Here is a 23,023-nt window from a genome sequence, read left to right as displayed (position 1 = left end):
ACAAGTCTTTAATTCCAGCACTTGGGAGGCAGAGCCAGGCAGATCTTTGTGAGTTCAAGGCCAGCCTGATCTACACAATGAGTTTCAGGACAGCCTCCAAAGCCACAGAGAAACCCTGTCTTGAACACCCCTCCAAAAAATTCAGAATCAAAAGAGGGACATAACTACAGATACCAAAGGAATCCAGAGAATCATAAGGACATACTTTAAAAACCTGCACTCCACCAAACTTGAAAATTTAAAAGAAGTGAATAATTTTCTCTATTAGGTACAGTTTACCAAAGTTGAATTAAAATCAGATAAACAATTTAAACAGACCTAAATACATAGTAAAATAGAAGTAGTCATTAAAAGTCTCACAACACAATAAGGCCAGGTCCAGATTGTTTTAGTACACAGTTCTGTCAGACTTTCTAAGGAAAGTTAATACAAATACTCTTCAAATTATTCCACAAAATAAAAACAGAAGAAATGTATTGACTAGTTCATTTTATGAGGTCTCAGTTACTCTGATACCTAAACCATATAAAGACTCAACAAAGAAGGAAAATTACAATTTTCACTTAGAAAGAATAATGCAAAAATATTCAATAACATACTTGCAAACCAAATGCAAGAGCACATCAAAGATCATCCACCATGATTAAAGCTTTAACCCAGAAATACAAAGAAGATTCAATATGTGAAAATTGGTAAAAAAAAAAAAATATGTAGTCCACCATATAAACAAGCTTCATGAAACTAATTAGCTTCTGTAAGATAAAGGACACCATCATTTGCAGATAGTGGTAGCCTACAGAACAGGAAAAGTTTTTCATTAACTCCACATCTGATAGAGGACTATATCAAAAATACATAAATAACTTAAGAAGCTATATGTTAAAACACCAAATAATCCAATTAAAAATGGGGTAAAGATATAAACAAAGAATTCTCAATAGAAGAATTTCAAACAGGTGAGGAACACTTAAAGAAATAAAGAACTGTTCAACTGTTCAAAATTGCTTTGAGATTCTATCTTACGTCTGTCAGAGTTGCTAAGATCAACAACACAATATGGCCTTTCCTCAGAAAATTGGGAAATGATTTACCTCAAACCCAGTTATTCCATTCTTGGGGATACACCCAAAGGATGCTCCATTGTACGACAAGGACACTTGCTCATCCATTGTGGTTTTATTCATAATAGACAGAAACTGGAAACAACCTAGATATCCCTAAACAGACAAATAGATTTTTTAAAATGTGGTATTTACACAGTGGAGTGTTATTCATCTGTCAAAAAATGACACCATGAAATTTTCAGGCAAATGGATGTAACTAGAAAAGAAAACATTCTGAATGAAGCTACACAGACCCAGAAGACAAAAATGGTATGTATCCACATATTAGTGAATATTAGCTATTGATAAATGATAACCAAACTACAATCTGTAGGCCCAGAGATGTTAGGTAAAGAGGAAGAATCTAGTTGGGCCACATGGACCTCCCTGGCAAGAGGAAATAGAATAGATTTTATGGGTAGACTGGGATGGTTTGGGAGAAAATTGGGAGGATTCAGGTGGGGATAATGGGATGAAGGGAGGGATTCCAGGAACAGACAACTGGAATTGGAGGGCATTTGGGAGTGTAGTGTGGCAACCTGGTGCAATTTAACTTCCTGGAATATATAAAGATGATGTTAAGGAGGACTCCTAGAAATGGAGACAAGGTGTGTCAACTGTCCATCTCTTGTAGCCGGGAAAGGCTTCCAATGGACACTACATTGCATTCAATGACCAAAGGAGTCCCATGTAAATCCCCAAACAATTCAGGCTGATGCTAAGTCAAAGATCTCCTCCCCACAAACTGAAAGCAGGGGCCATTGCTAAGGACATCCACACAACTCACTGAATTTGGAGAAGACAAAGTGGTGCCTACATAGAGTCTTTATTCCCATTAGTTCTTTGGTGCTGAAGGTTCCCTGTAGGCTACCAAAAGAGAAACTTGGATACTAAATCAGCTAAATAATCTTTGGCCTGTAATCTGTCCTGCCTATAAAATCCATTGGCACAATTGTGGCATACAATTTGTGAGAGAAGCCAACCAATGTTTTATTTGACTTAAAGTCCACTCCATGAAAAGGAGCCCATACTTGGCACTCCCTGTGTAACCAAAAACTGGAGACTAGATAACCCAGAGGCTAGGGTAATACCAGAAACTACTGCTCTAAGAAAAAAATCATTAAAATGATTCCTAATCATATCCTGCCATACTCATAGATCAGTGCCTTATCAGTGATACTCTGATAGACTTCTTCAAGCAGCAGATGGGAATAGATGCTGTGATCCATACCCAGACATTGTGCAGAGAGTGGGTATAAATTGGAGGTCTCCATCAAATCCCTTCATTCAGAGATCAGGGAATCCTGTGGGAGAGGATGTGAAAGGATTTTAAGAGTCAGAGGGGATGGCAGACATCAGGAAAATACAGACCTCTGAATCAGTTAAGCAAGACACATACGATCTCACAAAAATGGAATCATCAAGCACAGGTCCTACTGGGGTCTATACCAGGTCCTCTGTGTATATATTATAGCTATTAGCTTATTATTTATATGAGACTCCTGAGTGTGAGAACAAATGGATCTCTGACTCTTGTGCCTGCTCTTAGTGTCTTCCTCCTGTTGAGTTGCTGTGTCATGTCCCACTTAAATATAAAGGTTTTGCTTTATCTTATTTTATTTTATTTTGTAGTTTGGTTGTTATCTCTTAGAAACGTGTTCTTTCCTAGTGAGAGAGAAAGGGAGTCGGTCTGGAGGGGAAAAGAGAAGGGGAGAAATGTGGAAGAGAAGAGGGAGGGGAAACTATAATCAAGACATATTGTATGAGAAAATAATATATTTTCAATAAACCTCTCACTTCCCAAATTAGTTCAACAAATAAAACCAGAAAAGGTTTTGCTTTTCCTGACGGACATGTTATTAAATATGCTTATTATTGTCATTAATATACAATTAGAATTGTTTCGGCACCATACAACCAGAATCCGATGAAATCACAGCATTAGAAAAGTGTCCTTTTGTAGTAAAACTAGACAAACTGAAATTTCATAAGACAATGACTTAGCCTAGCTATACAAAAGCTTTTAAACTACCACCAAGATCAATTTGCTGGCAGTGAGTACACAATGAGGATAAACCTCTATTTCTTGATTACCTTCCCTGTTTGTGCTGCTTTGGTTAAATATTAATTAAGGTTAAGCTGTCTCATTCATAACAGATTAAGAAAGTGATTCTGATACATTTGGATTGCATACATCTTCCCAGGTCTTTGAATATTTCACATTACTGATTTTCCCTAACGTTCTTACTTTTAAGGATACTAGGTATCATCATAAAACCAGATTATTTTCAATAATAGGTCGTATATCTAGTACCTTCTTAATTTTCCACATATAAAACAGGGATAACAAGCCCTTACACTGCAGCAGATTAAGTACAGTCTAATGAGATGCTATTAGCACATTATCTGTCAGTTTTACAAGATTATCCACTCTTAAAATCATTTAGTTGGCATTTTAAAACACCAAGTTATCCTTTCCAACCCATAAAACTATCCAGTGAACAATAAAAGTGATCCTCATAGAATATTTGATGTTTTATTTTACTATACTCACACATAAATGACTTTCATAACAGAGAGAATGTGTAATACATATAAAGAATCCCCTCTCGTTTTCTCTCTGCACACACACACACACACACACACACACACACTTTAGATAGTAAAAATGCATTTTTGAAAAGCTGTGTATTTAGTAGAAACCACCACTCTTCTAAGCAGTATGAGGCCTTCTGTGGGTAAAAGGCAGCGAAATGAAGGAGAATGAGAACCAACAACATAAATTATAGATAAAAACATTATAAGGAAATCCAATATTTTAAACACTGATTAAAATAAGTTCTTCATCAAAAAGTTTAAACCTGACTTACTATTGGCCTAAGTCATGTTTGGAATTATTTTACTATATCCATTCTATACTGCTTTATCACAAAATTGGTTAGTTCATGCTGATATGTTTTTCTTAGAGTTGGGTATCAAAGAGAAATGGTACTGTTAGTTATATTGCTGTTTTTCATCTACCATATGAAGAACTCAAGAGAAATGGCAATACCTCAAACAGTAAGCATTCATTAACATCTTCTATAGCAGTTTTCTAGCTTGATAAACATTCTATTAACAAGGATATTTACTTATAATTCATCAAGAATTCATCATTGCTGATGTTGGAGCTTTCCTATTCATAGTGCGATGGGAGAGGTAAGGAAGAGAATGTTGATGGGTCAGAGAAACTGACTATTACAGCCATTGTGATCATAAGACTCTGCATCCCATAGTGTCCTCTCCACAATTATCCACAAGAAATATACTTCAAACTTCCATTTTTCCTTTATTAAGAGGCAGCTTCCCTCTGTGAAGGTTGTTACACATGTGCATCATCAGAGGGTATTGTATTAATTACTCATTATTGGTTGCCATGACAAGATACCTGATGAAAGAAATTTAAGTTAAGGGACTTTTTTTTCCTGTTTTAGAGTGGGAAGAATTTATTTCTTCATGGCAGGAAATCATGGAAGGAGGCATATCAGGCATAGTTGCTGGAACAAAAGGCTAACTACTTAGTCTTCATCCAGCCCAGAATCACAGATGGAACAGATAGTGAGACCAAGCTGCAAAATGTCAAGGTGCTGCACCAGTGATCCATTTCCTTCAGGGAATCCTCACCTATTGAGTATCCACAACCTTACCAAACAGCCCCAGCAGTGAGGGACAATGTGTTCAAACACATGACATGTGGGAGTCATATTCATACCACAAATCATTGCCAAAAGGAAATGTCAGCACCACCACTTGAAGGTGAAAGCCCATGCCTAAGTAATAACATGTGTAGAAACCTACCAAAACCTTTTGTCAAGCTCCCCCAAACAAAACCAGAAGAGTCTACCATTCCTCCTATGCAATGAACCAGTGAGGAAAACCAGGGTATATAATCAATGCTGCTGCTATTTCTTGCCTTTCTGTGGTAAGAGGGGAGAAGTGAGACAAAGCATTTCTGATGGCCCAGGGCAACTACTACAGTGCCAGCCATTGTTATCACAAGCACCATATCCCCTCTCTGGAACTCTACATCCCACAAATAATATTTCAAATAATATGTTCCAAGACCAGGTCTTTTATTCAGGAAAAATATAATAGTTCAACCTAAGTAGAGAAATTTCAAACTTTCATTCAATAATAAGGCATGAAGTATTGCACTTGCTTAGAGAAATTTATGTGCAGTTTTAATATTACTGCTTCTGCAGCCTACTGGTGTTCTCTGATTCATGAGGCAATTGCAAATGTGACAAAAAGAGTCTCTGTTGTTTCTAGTCACGGCAAATGGTATTATAGCTAACAATTAGGTAGTAGAATCAACTGTCATAATAAAAAGAAATAGCTATTATTAGTTCCCCAAATGTCTTTGTGTGTACTTTCCATCATGCACAAATAGCTGAGACAAGTACAATTTCAACACAAAGCTATTTGCAAATAGCTAAAGACTACACCTTTAAAATTACTGTGGCTTAATGCAATGTCTTATGTATTATAAATGCTAATTTTATTATTTGAATAGAAGATGTCTGCTTTAGTTGCATTGTCTCTACTTTGGCCAATAAGCATTTATTTAAAGTATGTAGTTATGTAGTAATAACTTACAGATACACATTTTGTGGAGAAGTGGATTTTATTGAGACAGGCTATAATACTTCTCAAACTATGTAGAAGAATATAGTGATTTTATAAATTCCTTTTATGAAGTAAATGCAATCTAACAGGATCCACTGGCTTTCATTCTACCTCATGAATGGTCTAGAATGTTTCTTTTTTCATTATCTAGGTCAGAGTATTTTATAAAGCAGTCTTTTAATTATTGCAATTCTTTCCTATTTCTTCTCAAAAAATCAATAGCATGCATCTAGATCAATGGCATGCCATTTCTTTAAAACAATAAAACAGTGATTTTGATAATTAAACCTACTCATTATACAAGAGGTACTTTAGCAAGAAAGTGTGCCTCTGTATGTGTGCGATCGAGAGACCGTGATAGAGGAACAGATGTGGAAAGAGTCATCACAGAGAACTTGACACAGCAGTTGTAATGTATGGAAATCAAAGCATGTTCAACTCTAAGGTCCTCTGACACATTACATTACATGGCATGAAGTTTAAAAGCTTACAACAGTTTGTGCTTTGATATTTAGTCTTCTCTACTCTTAGACAGTTTTATTCTCTACATTATTGACCCTTTAAAGAAGTCATTGGATAGCTGTCTTAAAAAAAGAACAACAAAAAAAAACCCAGATTATCCCTTCAAACTACATAGAGAAAAGAGTGTAAAATAAAAGTGTGTTATATTTTTTGTCATCCTTTAAAAACTTTCCTACCAAAACTCTTAAATTGAGTCATTATGATGGTAGTCTATTGCATAAATTATATCTTCCCTAACAAGAAAACATGATTATTGTCATTTAACCTAATTTTCGTTCACTATAGGATATTTCAGGAGACCTAGGAAGTTGCTGGGATATCTGTTCTTATGTCTCTATGCTTGTTTACAGTGAAATGTACTGCTATGTATAATTAAACATGCAAAGACAGTGGGAGGTAAAATTTCAATGAAAGTATTTAATAACGATATTGAATTATACCCTCTTTTGTTTTGGTTTATAAAAGTCATTTTACTTACCAGATAGGTAATTATAATACAGGGGCTGGAGAGATGGCTCAGTGGTTAAGAGCACTGATTGCTTTTTCAAAGGACACATAGGTTCCATTCCCAGCACCTATATGGTAGCTCACAACAGTCCCTAACGAATCTGACAGCCTCTTCTGGCCTCCATTGGGAGCAGGTACACACGTAAGCACATGTACGCATATGCAAGAAAAATACTCACGTATAAAAAACTAAATACAAAAAAACAAATCTTTTAAAAGGAGAAAGAAAGAAAATACATTAGAATCATCCAATCAAATATACTTTTCCAGCCCATATCAATTTCTAACTTGCAAATTAAATGTGAAAACAACCCAGTTACAGATTTCTGGATCAAGCCCAACACTTTACATTTATTCTTGAGTATTTTTTATTCTTTCCATCATTTAAGTGCCTCACAATGTATAGGTTACTTTGTCAAATTATGTTCATTTTAAAATAGCAATTTTAAAAGCAATCATGACAATGTTAACACTGCAGGAATATTATTTGTTATTCAGTATTGTGAACAACACAAAACAAACCCGTGTTTTTATGTAAGTTTTCTGTTTTTTATTTATAATTTGGTATTTTTTTATCTTATTGGGTTTTGCTGTTTGATTTGTTTGTTATGATGTTTGATTTAACGTTTTTGTGAAATTTCTGTTTTCTTTGGTTTGTTAGTGAGACAAAGAACATGAAGTTGGGTGGGAGAAGTTAGAAAAGTGGGGAGGATTTGGGAAGGGTTGCGAGGGGGAAATGTGATTAAACTATATGGATAATTTAATAAAATAAATGTGATATTTGTTAAATCTGAGTACTTAATGTAAGCTCTGGTAAGATAAGAGAGTATTTAAATAATAAATAATATTCAGGGGGCTAGTGAGATGACTCAGTGGGTAGAAGTAATTGCAAACCAGTTTTCCAACATGAGTTACCCTGGAAATTACATGATAAAAGAAAGAAGACACTGCTGCAAATTTTTCTTTCACTGGCATCCTATAGTGTTCTGTACCTCACATACATAAAAACAAAGTAATGCAAAATAAGTGTGTACTGAAGATTTTGAGAAAATTTGATGGGTATAATTTTAAAAAGAAATAATATTTTTGATTACTTTCAAATGTAATATAAGGAGACAATGAAGAAACATGTGCTTACTCTGCTACAAAGAAGAAAAGGAAATTGGTAAAATGAGATTGGCTTTATAAAATATATACTGACTCCCTACTCTATGGATGCTAACAGAGATAATGTGACATTAAAAGTAAGAAGTAAACTTACTATTTTTACCTTTCATTGAACATTTTTCTTATATGTGGAACCATGCTACATAAATGCATTTTCATACAAGTATAGATTATACAAAGAACTTTGTTCCTTACAGTCCTTGCTCATTCCCTTTCTCTTCCTTCCCTTCCCATTAGTCACTTATGTAACTCTTGGCAGTGTCTCATTTGCCTTAAATTCCTGTGTGCATATATAATTGTATGTGACTATATAAAATCTTGGGAACAGGTTTGTAATGATAACTCTTTCCACCAGCTGCCTGGGTTCTGCCACCGTTTTAGGGCTCCCAAATAACACTAGAGTCTTGTATTAGTTGCAATGCTGCTGGCCAATGACTAAGATTTCTTATTTTCTAGCCTAGTGTTACTATCAACCATAGCTACTAATCTATATATTTGTATAAGGACTTATCTTATAGAGGACTCCGACCTTATGTGTCCTCTCTTCCTGGGATCACATGGCGACTCTCTCCCTTTCCTACATTTCCCAGAATCCTCCTTTTCTCCTAGTCCCACCTAACTTGCTTCCCTATTGGCCAACATTGCTTTATTTATCAATCAATAAGACAAACATATACACAGAAGGACCTCCCCCATCATCTCCTCTTTTCTGTCTAAATAAAAAGAAGGGTTTTTTACATTATCATAGTAAAATATATAACAAAACAGTTATCAAGTAAGAATTATAGTACTGTATTTAGTTCATTAACATTTAGCAAGATTTTAAAGAAAATATTCTATCATCTATCCTATTTTTGTGAGTCTAAAGTCTTATCTGTAGCTTATCTTTTATAATAACTAGAGAAAACTATAACAATAACTATCTGTCTTCAACTCCATCAAAGACCACAGAAGGATAATATATAAACTCTAGATCTGACAGAGACATCCTGCTGCCTGGACAGTCACCTGAAGTTCCTCTGTAATGCCGGAGCATTCATCTTCAGCCCCTAGGCCACAGTGTGTCTGGCAGGCTTCTCAGTGAAGCAGGAAATTTTAAACTGTCTGCCTGCATTGCCAGTCTGTCAGCAAATTTCCTGTGTCCTGCAGAATGTCTGGCAGACTCTTCTAAGAAGCAGGATCCCTTCAGGACTGTCCATCTTGTTTTGTAAGTTTAGCAGTCACTTTCCTGTCGGTTCTGCACAGGTTTTTTTTTTTTTTTTTTTTCTGAGACTGGTTTAATTTCTTGATATAACTCTCTCCAGTTGCATCAGATTTCTTACAATGTCATAACTTGTTCTTTATTACTTAAAAATGTATTGTGTATGTGTACATTTGTTTTATCTATTGATCATGAACACTATGGTTGGCTCTATACCTTGAGTGCTAAAATAATCATTTGTTTGCGTATTTTATGTGATATTTTGATGTTGAATATTTTCATAAACTTATCTTTAGAAAATGAAAGAAGTCAACAGAGAGCTAGAAATGCTTGAAATCTTTTGAAGTGAGCATGGATGATGGAGCAAGCATAGGATTATTTACAATAGAAAAAAATCTTAGAATAGTATGCCATTGATAGAAGTCTAATTACAAGTACAGAAAGTCAGGCTCACTCGGCATCCGCACACATCATTTGTGCACAAGGTGTTTTCAGCAGCAACAACCTTGTGTGCTTAATTCCCACACAGAACAGTGCTGTCCACTCTTACCTCAGACAACAAGAATTGCTGAGCAGGATTAAACCATCGAAGTAGCCGAATTAAATCAGAGTACAGTAGACAATGGAATAGAACATTGTCTTTGTTAAAACTGAAGGAAAGAATAAATGAACATAACCTCATGAATTATAGATGTTCCCTAGTTCTCTGACAGACTCAATTCCCAAGTCACTCTTTTCAACTGCTCTTATGTGACCTGAAGTAGTGATGTTCAAATGTTTTGTCATTCAAAATAGGATCATAAGGGAAATAAAAAGAGAACATGTTTAATAATTACACTAAGAGACTAGACATAAATGTAGACTGTCTCGGATATTTTGAGATTCCTGAAATTTCTCCTCTAACAAAGTGATGTAGATGTTTCATTGAATACAAACTATAGTAATCCAGATATAACTTTTATTACTAAGATGGAGTTGGGAAAGTAGACAATAGTCAAAATCCCCTAAATAGTATGTAAAACTCTGGATGAATCATTGATTTTAAATATCCTGCAAAGCTGTATAATGAAAGTTGTGTACAAAAAGAACAAAAATAGCAAGTACTACAGAGGGTTAAAGTCAATATACATAGACAGCAATAGATGCATTATTAATATCAACAATAAACCAAGACAATACAATGGGCAGACATTTGTAAGGAATGACTATGTGAAAATGAATGTCCATATCTGAAATGATGAAGTTTGACCTTATCTCATATTAGTCGTTTTCTTTTCTTCAAAATAATTATTCTGTTGGTATGTTTTGTATGTAACAAATGTATGTATGTAAATATACCACATGTGTGCAGTATCTGTGAATTCCAAAAGAGAGCAATAGATCTCCTGAAACTTGAGCCATTAGTGGGTACTATCCAGAAAGTGAACTGTTGGCCTCTACAATACTAAAAAGTACTGCTAACCACTAAGGTAATTAGCCACTCCCTCCTCAGTGTTTTCTGTGGCTATAAAATAAGAAATATGACAAAATACATGAATGTGTTATAAAAGATTAAAGTTATCTATTCACTGAATTAACTATATGTCTTTAAATGCAAAATACTTTACGTGAAAATATGAAGAGATTTTGTTGTTGTTGTTTGGATCATGGTTTCAGAGGGATCAATCTCAGTTGTTTGTGTATGTCTGTTTGTGTTTATGTATACATACATCATTGTGATGACAGGTAATTGTTTCAGTTTTCATTCCACTCCTGATAAAAAAGAAAAAGAACCAGAATTCAGGAAGGGTGTGGTTGTCTCATGACCTGTCTATAGCCCACCAGGGAAGAGAACGTTGGTTATCTCTGGAACTTGGGGGCCAGTCAGCTGCAGGTTCAGTGAGAGACCCTGTTCCAAAAAGAAGCTGGATAGCAATAGTGGAAGATTCAATGGCCTCCACAAGCCCTCACACAGAGGTGAGTGCACTTGCACACATATGTGTAATTTCATGTAACACACACACACACACACACACACACACACACACACACACATGCAATAAGTGGCACTCTCAAAGTCACAAAGGCCACAGCTGTAATCTCTGCAGAAAGCAGCAGCACTGTAGATTTTGCTACAATGAGACACATTTAGAATGTCTGGCTCAGAACTCTACAATAACTTTTATTTTTGCCATGAATCACTGAAATTTTGTCAAGTTTATACAGAAACAAAAGGAAGCAACATAGTTATGCCCAGCATAATTTTTGTCCTTGGTTTATTTTGACTTTATTAACTATTTTGTTTTAATATTTGCAAACTTTTAAAATAAATCCTTCCCTATCATGAGGTTCATAAGGTCTTAGATACTTTAATAAATTTAATGGAATTTTTCCACTTATAGCTTCTGATGTTAAATTACTCTGAAGGCTCAAGGATGAATTCTTCACTTTTCTTGGAGCCTGCATGCTATTAACCTCCCTACCCTCTCCATATTTATCAGCTCCTTCATTAAAAATAACTTCATAAAATAATTAATAAAATATAAAATGACAATACTTGCTCAATAAAAACTTAATATCCTGTAAACTATATAATACATTTGCCCTGCAACAACCACTGGCTTAATCTTGTATTTTTTATAAGTAGATGCTTTTATGTAACTTACATTTATATTCATTTAAGGTTAAATAAATGTTAAGGAAATTTTCATTCCCATACATAAATATTTAGATTTATAAATAGATTTTAATGTATTTAACTTATAAATACCTAGAAAATTTTTATTTATTTATAATAATATTGTTTATTATCTACTTAGTGTTTTAAAACAAATACACAAATATTAGACAAAGGTCTAGAAACGTTCATCTACAAAATCAAATGCTGCTGCTCTTTCTAAGCTCTGCAGAAGCATACATGACATGAATAATATGACTTCACTATGAAACTATTTAATTTAAAATTCCATAAAATCTCCAGGCAATGGCCTTTAATCCCAGCACTCAAGAGGTAGAGGCAGGCAGATCTCTGTGAGTTCAAGGCCAGCCTGGTCTCCAGAGAGAGTGCCAGGATAGGCTCCAAAGCTATGCAGAGAAACCCTGTCTCAAAGAACAAAAAAAAAAAAAAATGAATGTTATATCCTCTATATCTGTACCAGAAAAGCCAAAGTCATTGTTTACAATAGAATATATAAATTTGGGGAATATTCTTAAATGGATATGCTGGTGAGTTTGTCAACTCAACACAAGCTGGAGTCCTACCTGGAAAGAGAAAACCTTAACTGAGAAAATGCCTCCGGCAGAGGCAAGTTTGTGTGGCACCTACTTGATTAATGTGTCTATGGGGGTTGCAGGCTCCAGGCCTCTACTGGTGATGGTATGCCTGGGCAGGTTGTCCTGAGTTGTATCTAAAACAGAGCTACCCAATCATGGAAAACAATTCAGTAAGCAGCATAACTCCCTGTCTATACTGGATCTTAGGCTTTGGGAACCATCTTCTGCTCTTGCCCTGTCTTTCTTCTGTGATGGACTGTGATCAGGATGTGTAAGATTAATAAACCCTTTCTTCCACAATTTGTCTTTGACAATGGCATTTTCACAGCAATAGAAAAACTGATTAGGATAGCAACATTACTTTGAGCCCCAAGTCTGAATGTTACTGTCTCCCAGCAGAGAGTGTGGGGGAAAAGACAGAGCCAGGAGTTCTCCAACACTGAGAAATGTTTCTGCATACTTCCACTCATTGTGCTTCTGAATAGAAGGCTCAACATTAACAATCCCATGAAGCATCATCTTTCTGGAAAAGTCTCACAGCCAATATCCCCTTCTTTCTCACATCCTCAGATACTAGTGTGCTTACAAGCTGTCCATTATTGCAACAAATACAATACAATAAGGACAGGTTTATTTTGACTCTAAATTTGGAGGAAAGTGATTTTTCTTTTGCATATGAATGCAGTCCATGGTAATTTGATTCCATTTATTTTGGGGTCTGTAGGAAACCAGACCTTTTGGCTGGGTTCTGTGGCTGGGTTTTCATCTCATAGTCAAGAATGAGGAAAATAAAGAGAACCATGTGTCCCATCTCTCCCTTCAAGGGCATGTCCACAATGACCAGAAATGGCCCTACTTGGCCTCATCTAGGGAGAGGGAACTGGGATTGATACGCAAAATAAGATTGGCTCTAAATTAAATTAAAATATAAGAAGTATTTCTCAGCAATGACTTGAGCTATAGAGGAAATCTTCATTCTCAGACCTTTGAAGAATACTTACAGATACAACATGACCTATCTTCTCGAATTTCATCCATCAACTCAGCACTGGCTAATTCCATCTTCAATTCACCTTAATACTTTGCATCTTTTTAAAAATCAGTTTTATATGTGGCCTTATATGTGTTTATGCCTTATCTGTGTAAGTACCCAGAAATGGTAGAATCTCCTGGAGCTGGAAGTACTGGCAGCTGAAAGTCACCCTAACTCAGATTCTCTACAAGAACAGAAAATGTTCCTAACCATTGAGCAATCTTCCCACCCTACATATCTATTTCTTACATTTATACAACAAAAGTAAATACCTGACACCTCTGTCATTCCTTTCTCTTTAGTATTATTGCTCATTGTTTATCTATCCTGCTGAAAGGCAGGTCTCTGGAAGCAGGACTCACCTGGTAAGTCAGCCACAGCTAAGACTGTGATTGGTGACTGAGCCTCAGAGGCACACCTTCCTGGTAGCTACAGGAAGATTCTAAGAAAGCTCCTTACATCCTTTCTTTTCAACGTGAACATGTTGTCTGTCTATCTTTTCATCTAGACCTAAAGAAGATTTTCTTCATCTTCAATGATATGGGAGAGAAATTAAATTTTACTGGATATTAGAGCATATCCAAAAGCATCCAATAAATGTTTAAATTATGCTGATTGGATAGTTGTTTTATCAACAAGCCACATAAATGTGTCAGAAGCTTTGTATTGTTTCAACAACATTCTAACAGGAATGTATTCTCAATTAATGTTTGGCCTTTATTATAGTTTCTTTATGAACATATGGCCACTCAACACACTCCTCTTTAATATACAATCTCATTCCAAAGGAAAAGCTTTTAACACAGATGCCTACTGAAAATGTCACTTTGGTTTAGGTTATTATCTTGGTATAACTAACAGTCTCTTGAAGAATTAAAGTCATACATGTATTCTTCAAGTATTGTGAGCCTATTGTAGTCACTCTATAGAGCCATTGCATTAATAAGCAGCTACAATTCATGACTCCTAGATTTATAAGGGAGAATTCTGAGTATTAAACATGGACTCTTATTTTTCATTCCTGAATAAACACTCATAAGGCTTTGAAATAGTCTTCACATCTTGCTGCCCTTGAGTTGACAATGTTGTTCACAGCTCTGTGAAAACATGGCAATTTTTGACATTTGTAGAAATAGCAATTACCCATAGTAAGAAACATGAAAAGGCCCCAATCAGCCTGTCTTACTTAACTATGTCCAATGACATGACCAAAATTGCTATAGAAACACAGTTACTCAAGTGGATAACGATGAAAGTAATAAACTTGAGTAGGAAAAAATCCATCTTTGCTGAACCAAGTGTCAGCTAAACATGATGCCAGCATTGTTGCAAACACGTAGAGATTTACCTAAACAAAAGCTATGATTGTCAGCATGTTATCTGATGTTTCCTTCCACACCTTCCCTTAGTAAATTGTGATTTGTTAGAAATAACGTGGCCACATAGGTAGGCAATATAGATGGGATATCTTTCACCACATACCTGGAATGTAGTTATAGTAGGCTTTGTTTTCCAATTAGCATGTATGTTTAAAGTGGGAAGGTTATTAGGTGAGACTTGAAATCACATGCCATTATTCTATTGTTTTGATTCCAGTGCAATATTCAAGGTCATTCTTATGGAGAGCTTGAGAATGCATTGTCCTTTTATACTGGGCATGTTACAAATAAATATTGAGTAAGGGAAAATTCACAGAATCATGCATATTTAATCTAAATTTTCAAACCCAGTCTCTCAGTATCATTCCAGCTGATGACTCTGAGCCTGAGAGGAAGATTCAACAAGTGTCCTGTGAACACATTCCATTTAAAAAGTTTTAAATGGATGAGAAATTCAAAAATAGTATTAGGAAAGAGATAAAAAACAACAAAGGCATTCCTGAGGCTGGAATATTTAATTTTGGAAGCATCATCTATGAGTGACTGCTGTTAGACTACCCAAAGTGCCCCCATAAACGCAACCATTAGAAAGCTGAAAATCTCTACTATATTTTATATTTTTGACTTTAACTTTGTTTACCAGAGTCCATGTATCTTAAATGATAACTAAGATTTTAGATCATACTTTTGCTTTTTATAATTTAAATAATTAAGTATTGTTGTAGGACACTCTTGGAGTAACCAAGAAATGTTCAATTTCAATTGCTCCCCTGTATTATCGACCAAATGGAGACCTTGAAAACAACACACATCTGCTACTACTATGAATTAAGAGTGCAGGCAGAGGTTGTTGATTCTCCGTTAAGGGTCATTCAGGTTGTGGTAGATGTGGAAACTGGGCTGCAGTCCTATATGAAGGATAAATAGGGGATTCCATTTCCAAGCTCATTTAGGATTTTGGGAGCATTTATCCCCTATGATTACAGAACTGTGATCTGTCCTAGCTATCACACATGTATACACTTCTTAGATGCTATCAGTATCTTTTGCCACTTGGTATTTTTTGTTTGTTTGTTTTTCAAGACAGGGTTTCTCTGTGTAGCTTTGGAGCCTATCCTGGCACTCTCTTTGGAGACCAGGCTGGCCTCGAACTCATAGAGATCCGCCTGCCTCTGCCTCCCAAGTGTTGGGATTAAAGGCGAGCGCCACCAATGCCCGGTCGCCACTAGGTATTTTTTAGTATGGCCTTTCTCTTTAACCAAGCAGCAAGGGGAATTTGCAGGAAGAATATGTCAAGAAAATTATGCATGACATTATATAATCAGCTTTTTCACTTTCCTTTCATCTATTTGTTACCAGTAAGCTCTTCCTCCCACAGTTAAAGGGATCCAACTGATTAGACAAATATGCAATCCCTGAGAGGCAACTTCATGAACTCTATGGCAGGTATTCTAAGACCTTTATACAGATTATTACATTAAATATATTGTAACTCTATGGGGGCAATACCAATATTAAGCAGGAGGAAAAAAACTTAGGTAAGCTCCCCCAGGTCATTATATCACTCACAAAGTGGTAAAATATGAATCTACTGTTCATTTACTTTCTGAGTCATTAAAAATATTTCCTCCTATAAGTTTTAATTTGTTTAATCTTTTATCTATCTGTTTCCATCAGAATGTGTGGGCTGTAAGACACTATACTAGTTTAAGCAAACAGAAAATTGACATCAAATATAATAAAAAATATCAATGAAGACAATGTTAGCTTGTCTAACTCCTAATTCACCAACCACATCCATATATATATATATATATATATATATATATATATATAATAAATATTCTTACCATGTCTTTCATATCTTTATGAAATATTCAGAGTAACCTCCTTCATAGTCCAAGCATATCTGTATCCATTCCATACATCACACCATTTAATATGCAAAGCTCTACAAATATGTCAGTATAGAAACTTTGGGTGTTCCCTGATTGCCTCACAGTCTGTCATAATAAACATTTACAGAAGATAACCGTTAAAATGCATTGTCATCTCTAAAAATAGTATAAAAGCAGGTGTGCTAGATTTTCCATGCTGTGGCCTAATACCTGATCACAGCATGAGGGGAAGAAGGATTTGTTTTGGCTCGTGCTTTCAGAGGTTTCATTCTGTAGCCATTGACTCTGCTAATACTGGACGTATGATGAAGTATAATGTCAGAACAGTAGGAGAATACAATGAAGGAGAATCTCTACTTCATGGGAACCAGAAAGTAAAGAATGACACAGGAAGGGACCAGAGTAATAGTCAGCCCCAAAATCATTCTCCTAAATGACCTACTTCCTTCAACTAGTACCCACCTACTAAGTCTCAACCACCTACAAATATAACACCTAGAAAGACACCAATTGTTTAGCACGTGAGCCTGTGAAGGACATTTTCTATTTGTCATAACATCAGATATTGCTCTTTATTACTGTAAAAGAAAAATTTAATGCCATATTTATTTTAACAGAAAACTGTAACACATGCTTTTATACACTAGTATTTCCATGAAAAATATTTTATACTTAGTAATTCCCTTGAGCCTAGAAATTGCAAACTATATATAAATACATTTTTGTAGAGTGAATTTGATGGCAAGAAGTATCTTTAATATTTTGCTTTGAATGGCAGGAAAAATGTAATAAAATTTATCTGTCACTTATAAATGAAGAAGAGTCAAAATTTGAAGTAAGTTATTCATAAAAAATTGAATAGCAAGAAATATATCCTTGGTTTAGTTCCCTGGAAGTAAATACTTCCGTTCTTTAGTTAGCATGAGGAAAAAAATGATGCATAACATACAGACTATGTAAAATGCTTTTATACTCAAATGACTTCATTCCAGGTTTGCTTTAATTAAAGCTGACCCTCTGTGGAGCTGAAAGCTTATGTTAAATTGTCCAACAATATACTTTTATTAAAAAGGTGAACTAACTTTGTATTTATGTTTATATTTAAAAGAAAAATCACAAATGTTTCTCATATATATATATATATATATATATATATATATAGAGAGAGAGAGAGAGAGAGAGAGAAAGAGAGAGAGAGAGAGAGAATCACCATGCTCATGGGAGAAAACATTTCAGTGATTGTCTTCCATATGGTGTGGTGAGTTCTGAGGTCAGAAACAGTTGCCATAGCCTTCCATACTCAAGCAGGACTTGATTGTACTGTGTCCCATTTGATGAAAATTCCCGTCTGTATCAGTTTAGTCACCTGCATTAATGGTACAGGATTGCCAAGATAGTAGTATCTTCCTTGTCAGAGAACCTAAATATTCAATGATAGAGATCATATCTTAGTACTTCACTGTTCTGTGTAATTCTTTTCTTTTGAAAAATTGTCCTGGAAAGAGGCCCCATTTGTATATGCTTGAAATGAAAGTGTAAGGACATATATTCAACTCCTAGAATCCACATAAAAAGCATGTGCTTGCTTGTAATAAGAGTTCTGAGGAAGCAGAACCTAATGGAGTCCTGGGACACACTAGCCAGCCATCTTACCCTAAATACTGAATTCCAGGTAAAATGATAGATTCTGTTTCCAAAGGCAAATTACATGTACTGCACACAAGGCAGAATCTGGCCTCCACGTATACACATTCATACACATCTATATATTATGATATACAAACTGATATTTAGATTTACATATCTCAATATACATGACAATCAGCAAACTATAATGCACTATTATAACCTATAGACTTATGTTACACATTAACACTCTACATTTAGCCATAGGACTTAGAATTAAATAGTTCAAGAAGGCTTGGTTATAACATCAACTATTGAAACTCCTTATTCACCTTTACCCCTTTTGGATGAGGGATCCTGCTCTCTGGCAGCAGCAGGTTATGCTAAATGATATCTTTTATCAAGCACCTTACATAAATTCTTTCCATGAGGAGTCATGAAACCCTACTTTGTGTTCCCACTGTGGTGCACATTCAGTATCTGCTTGACACATAGTACACATTTCAGCTTCATGGCCTGAACTCAGGAATCATGAAAGGGACATCTTCAAGCCTCAGATGTACCATGCCAATCCTACATCCTTCCTGGAAATTGCGTTTCAGGGGCAAATCTTTGCCTCACACTCAAGTTCCTGGCCACCAACATACACAGGATTTTACCACAAAAGGAACAATAAGGTTTTTCACTACAGTTTTATAAAAGAAGAATTGGGAGTAATTTAGGGAAACTTCTGTGTCTTACAGGTTTCTAAAGACTGAGCAGCTGTCTACTTAGCAGAGTTAAAAATTCCAACCTTCCAAGACAAGTTGTTAAGACAAGTTTAAGAATCTTTAGAGAAAATAAACATGTTTATCATGTCAGTCAGACTGCTACAGATCAAACCTGAAGACATGCCAAAATTGTATTATCATATGTCATATTACATTGAGTAGGAATGATTTAGTTATAGTTGAAAATTAAAAATAAAATCAAAGTTTTGATAGCTGGCATAACAAATGAACAATATGTTTAGATATCATATGTTAAATAAATTTTTGTCACTCAAAGTAATTTCACCTATTTTCCTTAAGCAAATCTTTACTTGAAATAAAATTCACAATTATGTGTGATGCTCTGATTTACACCTTGCATTTTTCTGAGTGCTGTTGTGCTTTATGTCTGTCTTTTATGTAAATCTGCCTCCTGCTTATATGGGAAACAAGACCTATAATCCCTCACAATTAATCTGTTATCGAGAGACTACATATATTTTCTTTCTTTTGCTTGAAAAGTTTAGTGGCAAATTCCTGAAGCACTTTATTTTCTTTTCATTAGATTTTTAAATGCTTCCTCATATTGCAACCAAAAAGTCATCTTTGTAATCAATTGCTTCTATTATAATTGTTAGGATGAGGTGATTTTTGTAATCATATAAAATTAGGATTTAGAATCTTCAGAGGATTTTTTTTTCTCAAGTGAGGCAAATACAAAGAACAAAACAGATTAGCCTGAAAATTTACATTTAACAGAAAAATGCAAGCAGGGAAGATTGCTGAGTGAGTGAAGTGTTTACTGTGCAAGCAATAGGGAACTGAGTGCAGATATTCCAGCACCTGTTAAACTGGCTTCCATATCTGAGCCTACTGTGGAGAGACAGGAGAATATCCTGAAGCTCAGGGACCAGTTTTGTCAGCATATGCAGTAGTAAAAATCTAAGAGACTCTCAAACAATGTGCAAGTTAAAGGTCAATACTTGAAGAATATATGAAAGGGCATGAGTGTGTGGGCACACACACACACACACACACACACACACACACACACACACACGAGAGAGAGAGATAGATGATAGATAGATAAGTAGATAGATAGATAGATAGATAGATAGATAAAGAGAGAGATTAAAAATGAGCTCTTCCTCCTTTTAACTGATTTCTACACTTGACAATAATAGAACAATAAATTAGAAACATGGGCCAGGCTGTGGTGGAACATACCTTTAATCCCCACACTTCAGAGGTAGAGACCCACAGATTTCTGTGAGTACAAGGCCATCCTGGTCTACATAGAGAGAGCGCCAGGACAGGCTCCAAAGCTACACGGAGAAACACTGTCTTGAAAGAACAAAACAAAACAACAACAAAGAAAAGAAAAGAAACCTAGTTTTGAGTTTCTACTGTTTTGTAATATGTAAAAAGATTTATGATACATGATATCCTTTTAGTAGCATATGATGGTACAGGACAGAAAGCAAGTAAAAAGAGTTAAGTCCAAAATGTAAACACACACACACACACACACACACACACACACACACACACACACACACATACACCAAGGATTTTGCATTGCTTTTAACTTCTAACAACCAAGCATTTGTATATTTGTATTGTCACTTGATTGTGTTTAAAGATTTAAATGTCAACCCTAAAGACTCCCCAAATAAATCTTTCCATTTCCCAAGTTGCCCACTTTCCGAAGGCTAAGCTATGAACACACAAAACTCATTGCCTGGTTTAATAATAGCCAGACTTGTCAGGGGAAAGGACTCCTTCAGTCTGGCGGGCTAACAAAGTTGATTTAATTTAGCTCTCTTAATTGCTTCATGTTGTAAATTCCAGCTCTCTTTCTAGTGATATTTCTTCTAAAAGTCATTGTTGTCATTATAATGTGAGGTATTTTCTCTTCATTTGTCATTGTTAGAGGTACTGAGTTTGTGTTCACTTAACATTACATGATTAATGATACTGTTAGCTGCATGCTTAAGTTTAAGATGAATAAATTCAGACTACCTAGATTTAACAAAATAAACATTAAAAAAGACCTTTTGCTTAAAGTAGCTTATTTAAGTAATAAGCCATGAAATTTCCAAACTGCCTTTTATTTCTAAGCGGCTTAAAATTCTTTTTGCTTTGTTCATCTCCTATTGAAAACATTCAACACATGTACACATTTGTGCATTTTAATTCTTGAGAATGGGTGCATCATTTCTTGCAACTAATCATTTCTTATAAACATGAAAGACTGGCTATGTGATCATGAAAGCAATGCAGTTGAACAATCATATCTCCCTTACTTTTAAAATGCTATTCCAAGTTTTTCAAAAACATGATTCTTTTCCCTGACAATCACAGCTATTTTCTTAGGACTCTGTATTCCCAGAATTGTCACAGATCCCCAAGGAAGTCTTGTTGAACCTGGATGGCAGGGCCACATGATGATCAAATGTATAGATTACACCTTAACAGTAGTCCTGATTTTCCCCCATGAAACTGGTAAGGATTAACAATCAAGCAAAATGGGGCCGGGAGATGGTAACACATGCCTTTAATCCCAGCACTTAGGAGGCAGAGCCAGGTGGATCTCTAAGTTTGAGGCCAGCCTGGTCTACAGAGTGAGTTCCAGGACAGCCTCTGAAGCTGCACAAAATCCCTGTCTTGAAACACCAAAAAAAAAAAAAAAGCAAGCGAAATCAACTATTAAAAAAGTATCTATCACACAGCCTGGCAGTCGTGGCACATGCTTTTAATCCCAGCACTTGGAAGGCAGAGGCAGGTGGATCTCTGTGAGTTCTAGCCATGTCTGGTCTACGAAACTACATAGAGAAACTCTGTCTCGAAAAATTCAAAAAAAAAAAAAATTACACTAAAGTCAACAGAACATGGACATGTATGCACATGTCTAAAACCCCTCTTCTCACTATCCCCTAAAGGTGGCAAAACATGCATGGACACATATGCACATTTCTATAGCCCGTCTTCACACTATGCTCTAAAGTCAGCAGAACATACATGTACATATATGCAGGTTTCTGTAGATCCTCTCACTGACCCTGCACATGTAGTTATTTGGAAATAGTGGGGAGGAGGAGGAATGTGGACTCGCACACTATAGCAACCACATGTGTTAGATGTGTTCAATAGTTATAGGTTAAAATTTTGCAAATAACCAACAAAACTACACTTAACAGATAATCATTCTGTATTTTACCAGGTTCTGGAAAAGAAAGCCTTTAAATTTTACAGTTTTAAGAAGTTTGTATTCTTCCTGTAAGCCATTTGTTTGTTCAGTTCATGCTATTTTTGTTTTTCATTTCTCACTTACCTATCTCTGAGCTAAGGTTTATTATTTTATATAAATTTTAAACAATCTTATTTTACATACCAATCCCAGTTCCCTCTCCCTCCCATTCTCCCAACACCCCTATGACTCCCCCATCCACTCCCCAGGGAGGGTGAGGCCTTCCATGAGAGATCATTAAACTCTGTCAAGTCATTTGGGGCAGGGTCTAAGCCCTCTCCTGTGTATCTAGGCTAAGAGAGTATCCCTCCGTGGGAAATGGGCTCCGGAAGTCCATTCCTGCATTAGGGATGCATCCTGATTCCACAGCCGGAGGCCCCATAGACTGTCCAGTGCTCCTAACTGACACCCATGGTCAGGGGACCTGGTTTGGTCCTATGTTGGGTCCCCAGCTGTCAGACTGGGGTCCATGAGTTCCCACTTGCTCAGGTCAGGTGTTTCTGTGGATTTTCCCAGCATGGTCTTGACCCCTATGTTGGTCACTCCTCCCTCTCTGAATCTGCATTCCACGAGTTTGGCTCAGTGCTTGGACATGGATAGCTGCTTCTGCTTCCATTAGCTACTGAATGAAGGCTCTAGAATAGCATTTATGGCAGTCATCATTCTCATTA

General features: G+C 35.8%; 1 long non-coding RNA gene across 2 annotated transcripts in view; it reads right to left on the bottom strand.

The window, feature by feature from the left end:
• Positions 1 to 23,023, bottom strand: part of LOC107977876 — a 110,427-nt gene that overhangs the window by 59,768 nt on the left and 27,636 nt on the right. Inside the window, exon 4 of one of the 2 annotated variants that reach the window (XR_003483279.2) lies at positions 16,691 to 18,147. The exons of the other annotated variant lie outside the window; for it this stretch is intronic. This is a non-coding gene — a long non-coding RNA (uncharacterized LOC107977876). Of the gene's footprint in view, positions 1 to 16,690; positions 18,148 to 23,023 lie in introns of those variants that run through there. 2 annotated transcript variants of the gene reach the window in all.

This window comes from Cricetulus griseus, chromosome 3 (assembly GCF_003668045.3).
Source record: "Cricetulus griseus strain 17A/GY chromosome 3, alternate assembly CriGri-PICRH-1.0, whole genome shotgun sequence".
Lineage (NCBI taxonomy): Eukaryota > Metazoa > Chordata > Mammalia > Rodentia > Cricetidae > Cricetulus > Cricetulus griseus.
This window is presented reverse-complemented; position numbering and strand designations above follow the sequence as displayed.